This window comes from Poecilia formosa, unplaced genomic scaffold, assembly GCF_000485575.1.
Source record: "Poecilia formosa unplaced genomic scaffold, Poecilia_formosa-5.1.2 Scaffold120, whole genome shotgun sequence".
Taxonomy (NCBI): Eukaryota; Metazoa; Chordata; class Actinopteri; order Cyprinodontiformes; family Poeciliidae; genus Poecilia; species Poecilia formosa.
The window spans coordinates 283,847-296,858 of record NW_006800059.1 but is presented as its reverse complement, the minus strand read 5'-3'; the positions used below and the strand labels follow the sequence as shown (position 1 = coordinate 296,858).

General features: G+C 40.1%; 1 protein-coding gene across 6 annotated transcripts in view; it reads left to right on the top strand.

Moving 5' to 3' along the window:
• Positions 1–13,012, top strand: part of camta1a (calmodulin binding transcription activator 1a) — a 412,799-nt gene that overhangs the window by 198,477 nt on the left and 201,310 nt on the right. The gene's annotated exons all lie outside the window — the stretch shown is intronic.

Here is a 13,012-nt window from a genome sequence, read left to right as displayed (position 1 = left end):
GTTTGATTTCACTCTTAGTTCAGTTTGTAACTCTGTGTGAGCGCTACCACTAATTACCAACAGCAAAGCTGGCTTGNAGCATGTGCTTTTGGAATGTCATTCATTTCCACCACACTTTAAGCTTCGCCATGTTTGCCACTTATCTGTATAGATATGTATGCACGTATCTATTCCTATATTTGGCTGTTTTTTTTTTTTCTTTCTCCAGCCTACACTGTAGCAGCCCAACATAGCAGCATTAAATAGCACATACATGCACTTACACACAAGTTAAAAAAAAAAGAAAACAGATGCAGTGCCTTGGCTGTGCTCCATTAAGTGCCTTGTGTCTTAAACAGGAGTCTGACGTAAATGCAGGGCTCAGAAATTTAGGACAGGTTGGGTATATGTGTTGCGTGTGCCGACTGCTTGTGTGTTTCTGGTCTCAGCTTTATTCTGTGTCCTTATTGTCCACCCCAGGAGATGCCCTCCAAACACACCATCTTCTCTATTTTGGAGACCAGCTGAATATTATTGATCATGTGGTAAAAAGCTTTAATTTTTGTAGAAGAGAACAGAAAGAAAGAAGCAAAGTGGTATTTTTGTTGTTCAGTCTGTGTTTCTGATTGTGATTGTGAACGTAAATGGGAGTCAAATAAAGCACAGATGGAGATTCATTAAGCAGCTTTTGATGCTTCTTGCATATTCCTATGATCAGCTTAAGTAATATTTATCAATAAGCATTCATAATGGTTTCATTGCATGCTGAAACCTGTATACCAAACTTTCCAGTTAACTAATGCTGTCTCAAAACGTAAGTTTAGATGAGCACAATAAACAGGGATATTAAAAATGTCACCTCAGTCAGTACCGACGCAGGTGGAAACCCATTTCCTTAAGGTTTCAGTAGATACGTGGGTTTTTTAAGGTTGAAACGCTGGTGAAAATGTAAATTTGAGATTTTATGTTTTGAATGGAGGGATGTCGTGTCAGTGAAGGTTGCCTCCCACAGAGACGGGCTGCCGGCGTTCAGGCCCCCCCACAGGGGCCACACCACCCTCATTTCCAAAACTAAACAAACACAATGCAACTGCAGGAATTATCAAAATAGTTGGAGTGGTTTATCGGTGCTGTGAGAATTTGGAATTCATGGATTCAAATTTTACTTTGACTTTACCCCGATCCTTGGGGGATGTTTCTTGTTTTGGAAAAAAATATGTAAAAAAAAAATAATAAAATAATAAAAAATAGAAATTGATTCCAACAATAAACACTACCCACTGAATTCTTTCAGTGGGTAGTGGTGATTTGTTTTAATAATTCATTTTGGAGAGAGCTCTTATGTGAAACGTGTTGATATCATCCAGATATTTCCCAGAGACATAAAAACATTTTTTAAAAATACTTGAAGAGCTTAAAAGTTAAAACTGACCTCATGTTAAAAAGTCAATAATATTCCACTTAACATTTTAAAATTGAATTTGCTTCTAAACATCCACCTGCACACTTCCTTACAACGTGCAAGACTTACCTACAGCTATTTTAAGAACAAACCATTTCTCGTGCCTTTTGTACTTTTCCTCATTTTGTCACATTACAACCACAGACCTGATTGTGCTTTATCTGGATTTAACAAAGCCTGTCCAACAAACAGAAAATGAAAGGAAAGTTTTCAATGCTTTTTTATGAATAAAATGTGAAAAGGGTTGTGTCTGTTTGTAAATAGTCCTGTCTAAGTACAACCTCGTAGCAACCGATTCTTTTTGGACATCAGATAATCAACACAGTCCATTGTATTTATTCTAATCATTGCAGCTGTTTGTCGGAGGCCTTCGAGGGTTATCAGAAAATATTGCTAATCAAAGAGCATCGTGAGGACCAAGGAGCATGTTGTGGAAAAGTCTGAAGCAAACTAATGTCTAATTCATCATCTGAAAAGACTAGAAAGACTACAATCAGAAATCTGCATAACATAAACCGCCAGGTCTCATTCAGAGAAGCTGGAAAAAGTTCTAGTGTGAGATTGTATCAACAATTGTGCACTTACACTTGGAATTAAACTTGAAATGAAACTTTTTAGTTTCTACGCTGTAACAATTTTTTTTTCCTGCATTAAAAGCAGGAAAACATCCATCTGCCTCCATCTCTAGTGAACAATGTTTTGGATTTGGTTGACAGTTCCCAATAGTCTTTTGACAAATCCCATATGTTCCTGAAATTGTGGACGCATCTTACTGTTACCCCTGATATTCTCAAGCTTCTGGATGCTACACAAATCTAAGTGCACACTACATTCTGTACTGGGGATTTATTGTCATTATTTAAAACTATCCACCTCCTAGAGGGCAAGGTCAGTGCTAATCAGTGCTTACATAATGAATTTGCATGATCATATGGGCATTCTATGTTAATGACACCAATGGAAAATGCCATCTCAAAGTAGCTACAGAATATCCCATCAATGCACAAATGGCATCCATTATAGTGATTAAGAAATGCTTGACACATGGCTAATGTTGTTATCACACTGTTCAAACCACTAGGTGACCATTTGAGTTTTGATGATGGGGACATTACCATCCTGGAAGCCATTTTTCCCAGCAAGGAAGGGATAGGGCACTTACAGGAAATGCATCTGTTATCAGCACAGAAAATGCCCGGCTAAAAAAAGAAACCTGGAACCTTAAATGTGTCTATTAAGTTGTTTTGAACATGCTTAAATTTAGTCATGTTTTTCACAGATAACACTCCAAGAAAGAAAATAAATCATTCCTGTTTTCTTTAAGGCTTTACAGTTTGATAATGAGGCACCAAACAAAACCATCTTTGAGGCATAAAGTAAGCCTGAAACCAGTATCATCCGCTTGCGACAGTCCAGTTGCCTAGGTTGCATCCTTTCAAGACAGGGGACAAAAAAAAAAACATCCCTAACAACAAAATGATATAAATTACCACTGTTATGGTCTATACGGTTCAATTTAATGTGCTTGTAATGATAAATTATTTTGGTTATGAATCTAAAGTGGACCTGAGTGCAGTCGGAGCAGCAGGACTGTTAGAACAATTGCAGCTGTCTCCCAGGGCTGTGGCCATTAGTCAATAAATTAGAAAGTAATTAGTTTCTGCTTCTGTGGCTCTATTTGAAGCGCTTCACACAGGTGTAATGAAAATTTATTGGAGCTGTTGATCCAGAGGAAAAAAGAAAAGTTGAGGGTTTTCTTTCTTTTTCACTGTGAACGACTGTAGCGGAAGATTTTCATCTGACTGCCGTTTTTAAGGTTCCATCTGACAACAAGGAACTTCAGGTAGTTTTGAGTTGAGATTTAAAAGCTAGTCAGAAACAACAATAAGCAGAGTAGGTCTTGTACTAAAATCTACTTCTTAAAGATTTTAGCATTAGGCTAAAATGCAAACATCTGGGCAGGTAACATGCATAAAACTTAAAAATTAACCAATAAAATAAGTGTAACACACATATTTTACATTTACATTTATAAACTAGTCTGCTTGATTTGGAGTTAAATAATTTTACTGGGTTACATTTATTCCCTCCAAAAATCATTTTTATATTGTAGCAGCAACAGTTTTTCAATCTAAAAGTATGTTCTCTACTCGCAGAGAAAACCTAAAACAAGACGTTTAGATCCCAGGTCTCGATTCTTTTACCCATTTGCCAACAGGCATCTCATCTCCTCGTACTTTGTTGCTCATGGTACTCTCTCATTTATTTTCCACCGTCATCTGTCGTGTCTGTTCGCTCCCTCATAAAAGGAAAGTAGGACTTCCGCCCTCAGCTTTACCTAATTGAACAGCTTCACTTTTCTTTCATGCCATTGTGTGCGGATCAAGGCAGTCACACTAAGCTTTTTGTTGGCAGACAACATCAAGGCTATTTGTTTTGTCTGGCGGAATGTAAGGTCAACGGCAGAGGAAGAGAGAAAGAGAGAGAGAGAGAGAGAGAAAGAAAGAAATAATAGAAATTGGAAAACTGCTGCACAACTGCGATGTCAGTAAGCGACATTAAAGACAGATGGGGGGGTGTAGCGGCAGCATATGGCTAAGAAGAAAAATTAGAGGTGAAATGAAAGAAGAGACAGAGAGAGGAAGGCAGGGAGGAGATGGAGAAACAAGCACAGGTGTGAAGATGTGATGGCAGCAGGAGAGAAGAGGACAGACAGGAAGAACAGAGAAGACAGTCGGAGGAACATGATGTATGGATGGACGAGTGGATGGATGGGGACAGTCAGCAGAGTAGACCTGTTCCCGGCTACGCAGCCAATTAGAATAAAATTAGCTGGACCTTGGCAAAGGCTAGGGCGCAGAGTAGGACATGGAGGGAAGAAGGGGAGAAAGGGGTAGGGACAAAGGGGGACAATATCCTGGTGATTAAAACCTAATGATTAGTGGTGTGAAAAGGCAGAGGGGTAAAGAACTGAGGTCACCTAGGCCTGGAGGGAGAGAAAAGGTCTTCTAGTAATGAGACCAACCTTCCCACTTTCCTCTTCATCCCCCTCTTTCTCTCTCTTTCTCATCCTCTCTCGGCATCATATCTTCCTTCTATTTAGTCTCCATTTTCCTCCCTGTGTTCTCCGTCTTCTTCTGCTCTTTATTTACACATTATTTTATTTTCATTTTGTCAGTGTCCCTTTTCCCGCCCATGCTCCCCTGCCTTCCTATTGCAAACCCTGTTACTATCTATTGCCGTCTCTTGCCTTTGGCCAAAACACGCACTAATGCAATTTCTGCGGGAGACAATTTAGCTTTTGTGATAAGCAAAGATTAATGAGAAGTGTATTTTTAAATCACCAGTGAAGATCAGCAGACGATTATAGGAGAATTGAGCTGCAGCATAAACTCATCACGGGAGTGGCAACTGTTTCAGATTCCCCATGAGGTCCTGCATAAGTTTGCAGCAACATTTTGATCAAAGTGCACAGCAGTAATCATTTGTTGCACTATAAAGAAGTCTTTTGGGTCTCTAACAGCGCTTTGATTTGAAATACAATTCTCCATGTGTTATCCTAGGAATCCCCAGAAATGTGTCCCTGTTCACTTGGATTTGTGATAGCTCACAGGAATGGGCCTGCAGTGAGACACAGATCTATTCTAATAGCCATCGTCTATACAGGGTTATATGCATTTTGATGTTTTGTTCTAGTAAGTGCTTGTGCATCTGCAAGAATGTAAATGTGTGTACTTGTATATCAGTATAGAAGTCTATCTCTTGGCAGGTTTAATGGCAGAGACATGCTAATTACCTGAAGCATAATGCAGAAAGATGATGGGTTTTTGCGTGATTATCTGTTTTTCTGCTCTCTGTTGATGCCTCATGCACCCATTCAAGCAACTTAATTGTCACCACAAGCAATGGAAACATTGGGGAGCCATATATATTGTTCTGCTTCTTCTATCAGTTTCAGGCTACTAATATTGGCTGTAATGACAACACATAAACCCACAGAGACGACTTGGTCATTGGTGTACTGCAAGCAAAAAAAAAAAAGAAAAAAAAAAAGCATTTTCATATCCTTTCCTCCTGTCTCATTTAAATTAACAATAACTTTGACCTATTGTTAAGTAGGACTAGATCCTTGATCCTTTTGCACCCCAATATGTTTGTGGATCAGATCTACATCACATGTGAATCAAATAAAAATCATGTTGTGGCTCTAAAAAAAAATCACTACATCAGGTTTATACATAATCCTGAATTTTGTGGTTGATTTTCCATCTAAGTTATGACATGCAGACACAAATTTTGGCTAATTCAGTTTCAGTTGTAAGAAGTATAAGACAAAATTATATGACAGCAGCAGGTAATATGATTTTTCTAGTTATTTTCTGTGTGGCTTTTAATTATATCAAATTAAGGGAATAGAGAAAGAGGACAAGTCACACAAAAAAGGGTTTTACTTTAAGTCAAAACATAACCTTAAATATTCAGGTGTTTACTAACAAATGTTCACACTTTTCTGTTACTTTAAGCTTGTATTACCAAAAGTAATTATCCTGGTTGGCGAATGAACACATTTTCAAATCTTACTGGTTTTCCAAATTACAAGTAGAACAAAGTTGAGGTGGATTTGATGTTATTTTCTAAGTTCTGGCTTCAGAGGTAAACAGAATGCTGATTTCATTGGTATTTCTCTGTTAATTATTGTCTATCTCAGTTTGTACCTTGAAATATTCTTGAATACACTTTTGAGTAGCGACTGTGTGAAGCCGAGATCCTGCTGCTTCCACTACACATCTGCTGTTTTGGCTTATTTGTTTTACATTACAGCCTTTTTGTTTGCTATTCATTTTGGATATAGTGAATTTATTTTGCGTAATGCAGAAGGTATTCCAAGTACCAGCTGAGGTCCCTGCGTCAAGTGAGTTTAAAACTCATTGCTTTATAAAGAATTTAGATTTCTAAATTATAAACTACTTTTCTTTGCTCTGCAACAAAGGTTCATACCAGGTTTCCCACCCAGTCACCACTGGTCACAGCTAATTAAGCTGAAAATCAACAGATTGTTTTCAACAACTGATTTGTTGGCGTATCTATAAACAGACTGATGATCTATATCTATTGAGTGAAAAAGGAGATTTTGCAACACAACACCTTGCTGCCAAAAGAGTTTCTGTTCCAACTTCTGACGTCCACCAAGAATATGTGTTATAATGCATTGTTTTCTGACGAAGCGGCCAAGACGATCTAAGATTGTGTAACACATAAATCATTACCCGCCCAAGCAGAACATGCAAAAAGATCTAACGGCCTGAGATGAGAGAGAAAGAGATAGCAGAATTATAAACCTTTGCAACCTTCTCAAAATTACATCTTCCTTGCAATGGCTGTCTTATTTTGCACCATAGCATTCATTGTGTATTTAATATTTTTCTTGGCTGACATGAATTTTCCCGACTGCATTTAATATATGCTCTAAATTCTTTTTCTCTTCATCTGTCAAGTCCCTCCTTTTCTCCTTCTCCATTTCTGTGCATTCTGTCATTCAGAGTTCGTTTTCATGAACAGATTTTTCTCAGCCAAGAGAACAAAAAGTATAGCAGGATTTTTTTTTTAGCCCTTAGGGACTGGGGGAGATCATAAGACATGTCAGAAGTCTGCTGGGTCTTTTCCACATAGACCCTACTCGGTTATGTGGTTGAAACCTATTGAGAAAGTGCAAACACAGCCCCGGGTCCAGACCATGAGTCAGAAGCCCTGGGAGTCGCACAATGGCCCCTGACTTCAGTCAGACAGTCATCCTCGAAGAAAGCGATTCATCCGCAGGGTGGATTAGCCCCTGAAGGAATCTGATTGTGTGTGTTTTTCCACACTCCAATGCAAGAAACATAGCCACCTGCATGCACAGAGGGAGCGAGAGCAGAAAGAAAAGAGAAAAATAGACAGTGGTCTATATGTGGCCGTTGTTTGACTTGCCAAATTGCTCTGCTGTTAGCCAACTATTATCTGTGCTACAGAACACAATGATGAGTTTTCAGTTTGGAAGGAAAAAGAGAACAAATAAAAGCCTTCCCTGTTGGCCATGTGTGATGACTTAGTCAAGCCAGACGACTTATTGCCCATTCTTACAAGTAAGGTCTGCGGGCTATGTCACTTTGAAAGAAGAAGAGGAGAAGCAGAATAAAAATACCCAAAGCCACAGTTGTGCAATGCTGTGCTACAGCAAACCGGGACGGCTTCTGATCAGGTGAGCGGTTGCCATTTTCTTCAAGTTCAGGGGCAGTGAACAGGAGGCCGAGTGAGTGGAAACACAGCGAGGGTCATGAGTACCCCTTGGGAGGAGGTATCCCATAGAGGCGTGGGCAGATGGGGTCTGAAATGAGAGTATTCTTAGACAGGTGGATGGCTGTCACCCTCATTTTGCTATCGCTAGCAAGCAGGTGGCCTCTCCTTCTTCCTTTTTCACTCGACGGTCACCTTGACGTGGCACCGCTTCCCCCCTGGGTCCCATCCCATCATATACACAATGTCTATACACACACACTTGTTCTCACTCACAGGCCCACTGACGGTTTTTCCACAACTCTCAGTCACTTCCAGCACCTGGGGACTGGGAGTGTAAACAGTCGCTCTCAAGGTTGAACCCAGGTGTTTCATTTCCATTCAGGCCCTCATCACACACGCCGCCTTCTCCCTCTGTCTCTGCTTATAACACAGATGGAATAGTCATTAATTTTTAGATTACCTTTTCTTTGTCTTTGTCGATGTTGAGATGCATAAAGTCTACTTTATATGTCCATGAAATAATTATCTCTCAACTCTGTGCACCCGACGTCTTCAAAACAGGATGTTCCATTGATGATTTTTGCCCTACATCATAGCTTTGCTCTTGCCACGACTCTAAAACCCAATATAGCCTAATTAAACTAACAAAGTGACATCAATAAAGACAGAAGTGCTCTGTAATTATAGTCTGTGCTAGGACATCATAAGCAGGCAGTGTCATCAACCTAACGAAGGAAATAAATCAATGCCAGACAGACAAAGCCCCGCTTTACGATCCCCTTCTCCTCTGACACACAAAGCCGACCATAAACACGAGTAAGGCAAGAGTTTAATGACAATCTTAAAGTTGCAGAGGCCACTAGCTTGTCTTTACTGCTCCTGGCCTGTGATACAATGGGTGTCTTGACACTTTCACCACTCCCTTCCTCTCCTTCATTAGCTCTGCTGCTCTGTGCTTCTCCCGTTAGTCTGCCTTTTCCCTTATCCTTTATATATGGTGTCTGGTCTCCTCACACTCTGGAGACACATGAGTGGCAGGCCTCCCCCTTAATAACTGTGTATTCCAATTCTGACACAGATGCACAAACACACACGCACACACACACACACATAAAAAATGTGATATGTTGCAGGATTCAAGATTGTCATTCCCCGGTTGCCTCTTCCTGCCGAGAGCCATGTGGACGGAAAGGGTAAATGTCAGGAATAGATATTTAATTACGCATACTCTGACTCTCACACACTCTCTTACGCAGGCATGCTCAAAAAAAAACCGGCATCGAAAGAGCACCCCGCGCTGATGGTGTGTGGAGTGTGTAGCTAAATGTCAGAAGATGATGCAAATTCTCATGATTTCTTCCAGATGTAGTTCATCACAACATCAGCGTTAGCCAGATTGCTATCTATTTGCCCCCCCATAAACTTGACAGAGAAGGAGGAACATCTGGGCTTATGTGTAGGCAATTGAATCCTACAACTTTATATATCCTATTATTCTCTTTTAAAGAACATGAGTGGCTGATTGGTTATAAGTGACTGTTACACTTCAGATAGGTGTTTTATTCACACCACAAACTCAGCCCTAATTCAAGATTGTATCCTACCGTTGCTAGACACTGAAAGGTGGAAAAAGTCAGAAGCTAACTTTTGCCTTGCTGTTTCCCTGACTCCCAGCAGCAGCTCCTAGGATCCCCTTGCTAAGGTGACAGATAAGTAGTCTCACCGGTATCTCAGATATGTGGGAAATAGTTAATCAGCCAGGTTGGTGCAACAAGCCTGGATACTGGTGTGGGTTGAAAATGCCTCTGCAGAAAGGGTGTCAAAGTCATTCACTGTGCCACTCTATAGATAAACTTTTTTACGGTTTTAGAAATGGATGATTACAAATCTACTTTTCCCTAAAGGAGAAACAAATGTTTATTAGTTGTGTGTTTAGTCCACTCCAAACTGTGTGGAGTTGTTTGAGTCCAACCAGAATAAGATTTAAAGGTCAATATGAATTATTTGTATACACTCATGTAAAACATTTAGGACACCTTATGAAAGTCTGTCTGCAACCATATTTGTACATATGGCAATTAAATATAAACATTACCATTGTGGGCTGCACAGTGGCACAGTAGGTAGCACTGTTGCCTTGCAGCAAGAAGGTCGTGGGTTTGATTCCCGGCCTGGGTTCTTTCTGTTCTCCCTGTGCATGCATGGGTATTCTCTGGGTACTCTGGCTTCCTCCCACAGTCCAAAAACATGACTGTCAGGTCAATTGGGTTCTCTAAATGCTCCTTAGATATGGAAGTGTGCATTCATGGTTGTTTGTCTTGTCTGTCTCTGTGTTACCCTGCGACAGACTGGCGACTTGTCAACCCCGCCTCTACCTGAAATGTCTTGCTGGAGACTAGTGACAAGGATGTAAAGAAAATGGATGGATGGATGCTAACATTGTAGAAATATTCAAGTAATATAAACCCTTAAAATGAAAGAAAACACATTTTAAAGCTTTGCATAACAATATAATTTTGCACACAGACAATATCATAGTAGGTCCATATAACTACACAACTGCTGCTCAGCCTTCTGAAGGAGGCTTTCTCTATTTAAACCTCAAACATCTAATCTGGATTGCTTCTAACTGTTGAGGGCAAAGCGAGAACCATGAAGGGATCCAATGCGCTGAGGACTTCAGGAAGAAAAATGTAGCAGCTTTAAAGTCTGGCAAGGAATTTAAAAAGAATTTTCAGGTCAGCTTTGAAAAACCGATATGCCCAATCCAAGTCAGTTCACCCACAGAGCAGAATTCAACGAAATCTCCAAAACCCCTAAAATACAATCAAATGACCTACTGGAGCCTCTTGCTACAGCTGATATGAAAAAGCATGTTTAATGAGAGAGCAAGTACAAGTTTAACTGTCATGGGATATTTTTAGGAAACACCATGAAGGCCAGATACGTTTTTTGGACAGATGAGCCCAACACTAATATTCCGACAACAAAACAGAAGACATGCGTTACATAAACCAAATACAGTGGTACAATATATGTCTTTTCCATCTTTTTAGTGTAGCTAAAATCTTAGTCTTAGCCTTTGTGTGTAATTGAAGGAGAAGGCAGATCTTTAGCTTGCCTCCAAGATTTCCTCACTGTGGCCAGTATTTCAGTTTCTATGTTTTCCATGATGGAGTGCGGTTAAAGCTCTAACTAAAACTGATGTACCTGGAAGTATGTTGACCCTGCCTGGTTTCTATTGAAGCTGTGCTTTCTCTCACTTTCTCGCAGCCTACACAAACTACAGCTATGTCTCAACATGTCCTAGAAAATAATTTCCTTTCAAACAGCTTCCTTCCTCTGTCGTTGCTTATAAATCTGAAATCCCTTAGTTGCTTTTTAGCTTAGCTTTGCCACATTTACTGATCAGAAAAAAAATTGTCTGTGATACTCAACCTTTAATATAACATTTCTGTGCGGATCATTTCATATGGACAGACTGTTTATGTTTTTCACTCTGCACTTCATGGACCAGTGAATTTAGAAAATGAGAAGGCAGCGGCGTTCATGATTAGAGGTGAGGCCCGTTGACTACTTTATGAATGTATTCATACATTCAAACACAGAAGGATAGAAAAAGATAAATTCAGTGGATGCCCTGTTGTATCGTGTTTAGTGTCTGGGTACCAAGAACCTGAGAATAAAGAAAGTGAAACAGAGTTGGCTTCACCTGTGATTCACTTGTTCCTGCTTTGTGTGTTTGGGAGTGTGTGTAAGGTCCTGGCCCCCGGCTGTGGCATCAGAAACACAGCAGAGGGATCGCAGACATGTGTCAAGTCCGAGGTCAGGGGTCATCATATACAAACATACCCAGAGAAATAGAGTGTTAGACACCATTAAGACCTGTGGGACCACATGACTAACAGAGTTGCAAACACACACAAACCTATGTACATCCTGGCCTACCGTTTTTTTTTTCTTCCTATCTCTGTTTGCTTCCATTTTTCTGATGAATCAGTGTGAAGAGGCTACAGCATAGCAGAAGCAGCCAGACAGAAATAAAACGCAAGGGTTCAATATAACAAGTCACAAAACAATTTAATCCATTTCCTCAACTTATCGATTTTTATTGCGAATCCCAATATTTCACTCTGCAAGCCATGAGTTATGCTTTATATTTATGACTTTTCTACATGGTGCTACAGGTTTATGAAGCTCTGCTTGGACAGACATCAGTCTTCCCAGCTGGAACAAGTCATTTAATGGCAGCTTACTGTTTTTTTTTTTTTTGTTTTTTTGTTTTGGCAAATGTTTTAGTTAATCTGTCTGTGGAATATGTACATCTAACGGCAAGGTATTTCTACTTTTAATCTTCAAAAAACACAAAGGATATTAAAAGTGTTTCACTTTTTTTAGAGTTGTTTTTTTTTTGTCTTTATAGTGAATTTTTTGCTCCACATTGACACTGTTGCACACATTCCCAACTGGAAACGTCCCAGTACAACCATAATCTGATCATTTTACCAGCCAGTGCTTTAATTAGTTTTTTTTAAAGCTGGATCATACTGTTTTGTCCCACACACTGCTCTTCTGCAGCCGTTTGATTTCACTCTTAGTTCAGTTTGCAACTCTGTGTGAGCGCTACCACTAATTACCAACAGCAAAGCTGGCTTGGTCTATGTATTATTTTATGAAGATGAAAGAACTCATACTGGCATGATATTGTTGTTGGCATACATTATGTCAGAGGTTCCCAAACTGTGGGGCACGCCCACTAGGGGCGGCGCTGTGCCATTGCAGGGGGGGGGCGTGGGAAGCCGTCTGGATGGAATAAACAAAAACAACAAAAAAAACATGAACGCTGTATGCGCTGGGTTTTTACCTTAGAATGGCCAACTCTGTTATTCCTCTGTCAATTTGATACAGTAGGGGCTACACTTCCCATATCTGTGTCCTCTATCACTTTTATCAGCAGTTAAAACTGTTTAATCCGTTAACAAGTTGTAACCTGTTTTTCCGAGCCGCCTTTAAACGCAACATGAGCGCTACTACGCTCACGCTGGGTTTACACCTGTGCAGCAGTGAAGGAGACCTGCTGCTCCTGTGCAGAGCTACACAGGTGTGTTAGAATCATGGCAGCAAACCAGCAAAAACGCACAGAACTTTTCACAGTTTCCCCCCCAAACTAACCGACTGAGTTGAGTAAAGCTGTTGGATGCAGGTAATGTTAGCTAAAAGATGACTAGCTAGCTAATATCAATACAGCACCTTAAGCTTGTTAACAAGTAGCCTGTAGGCTACTGGTGTTGTTGT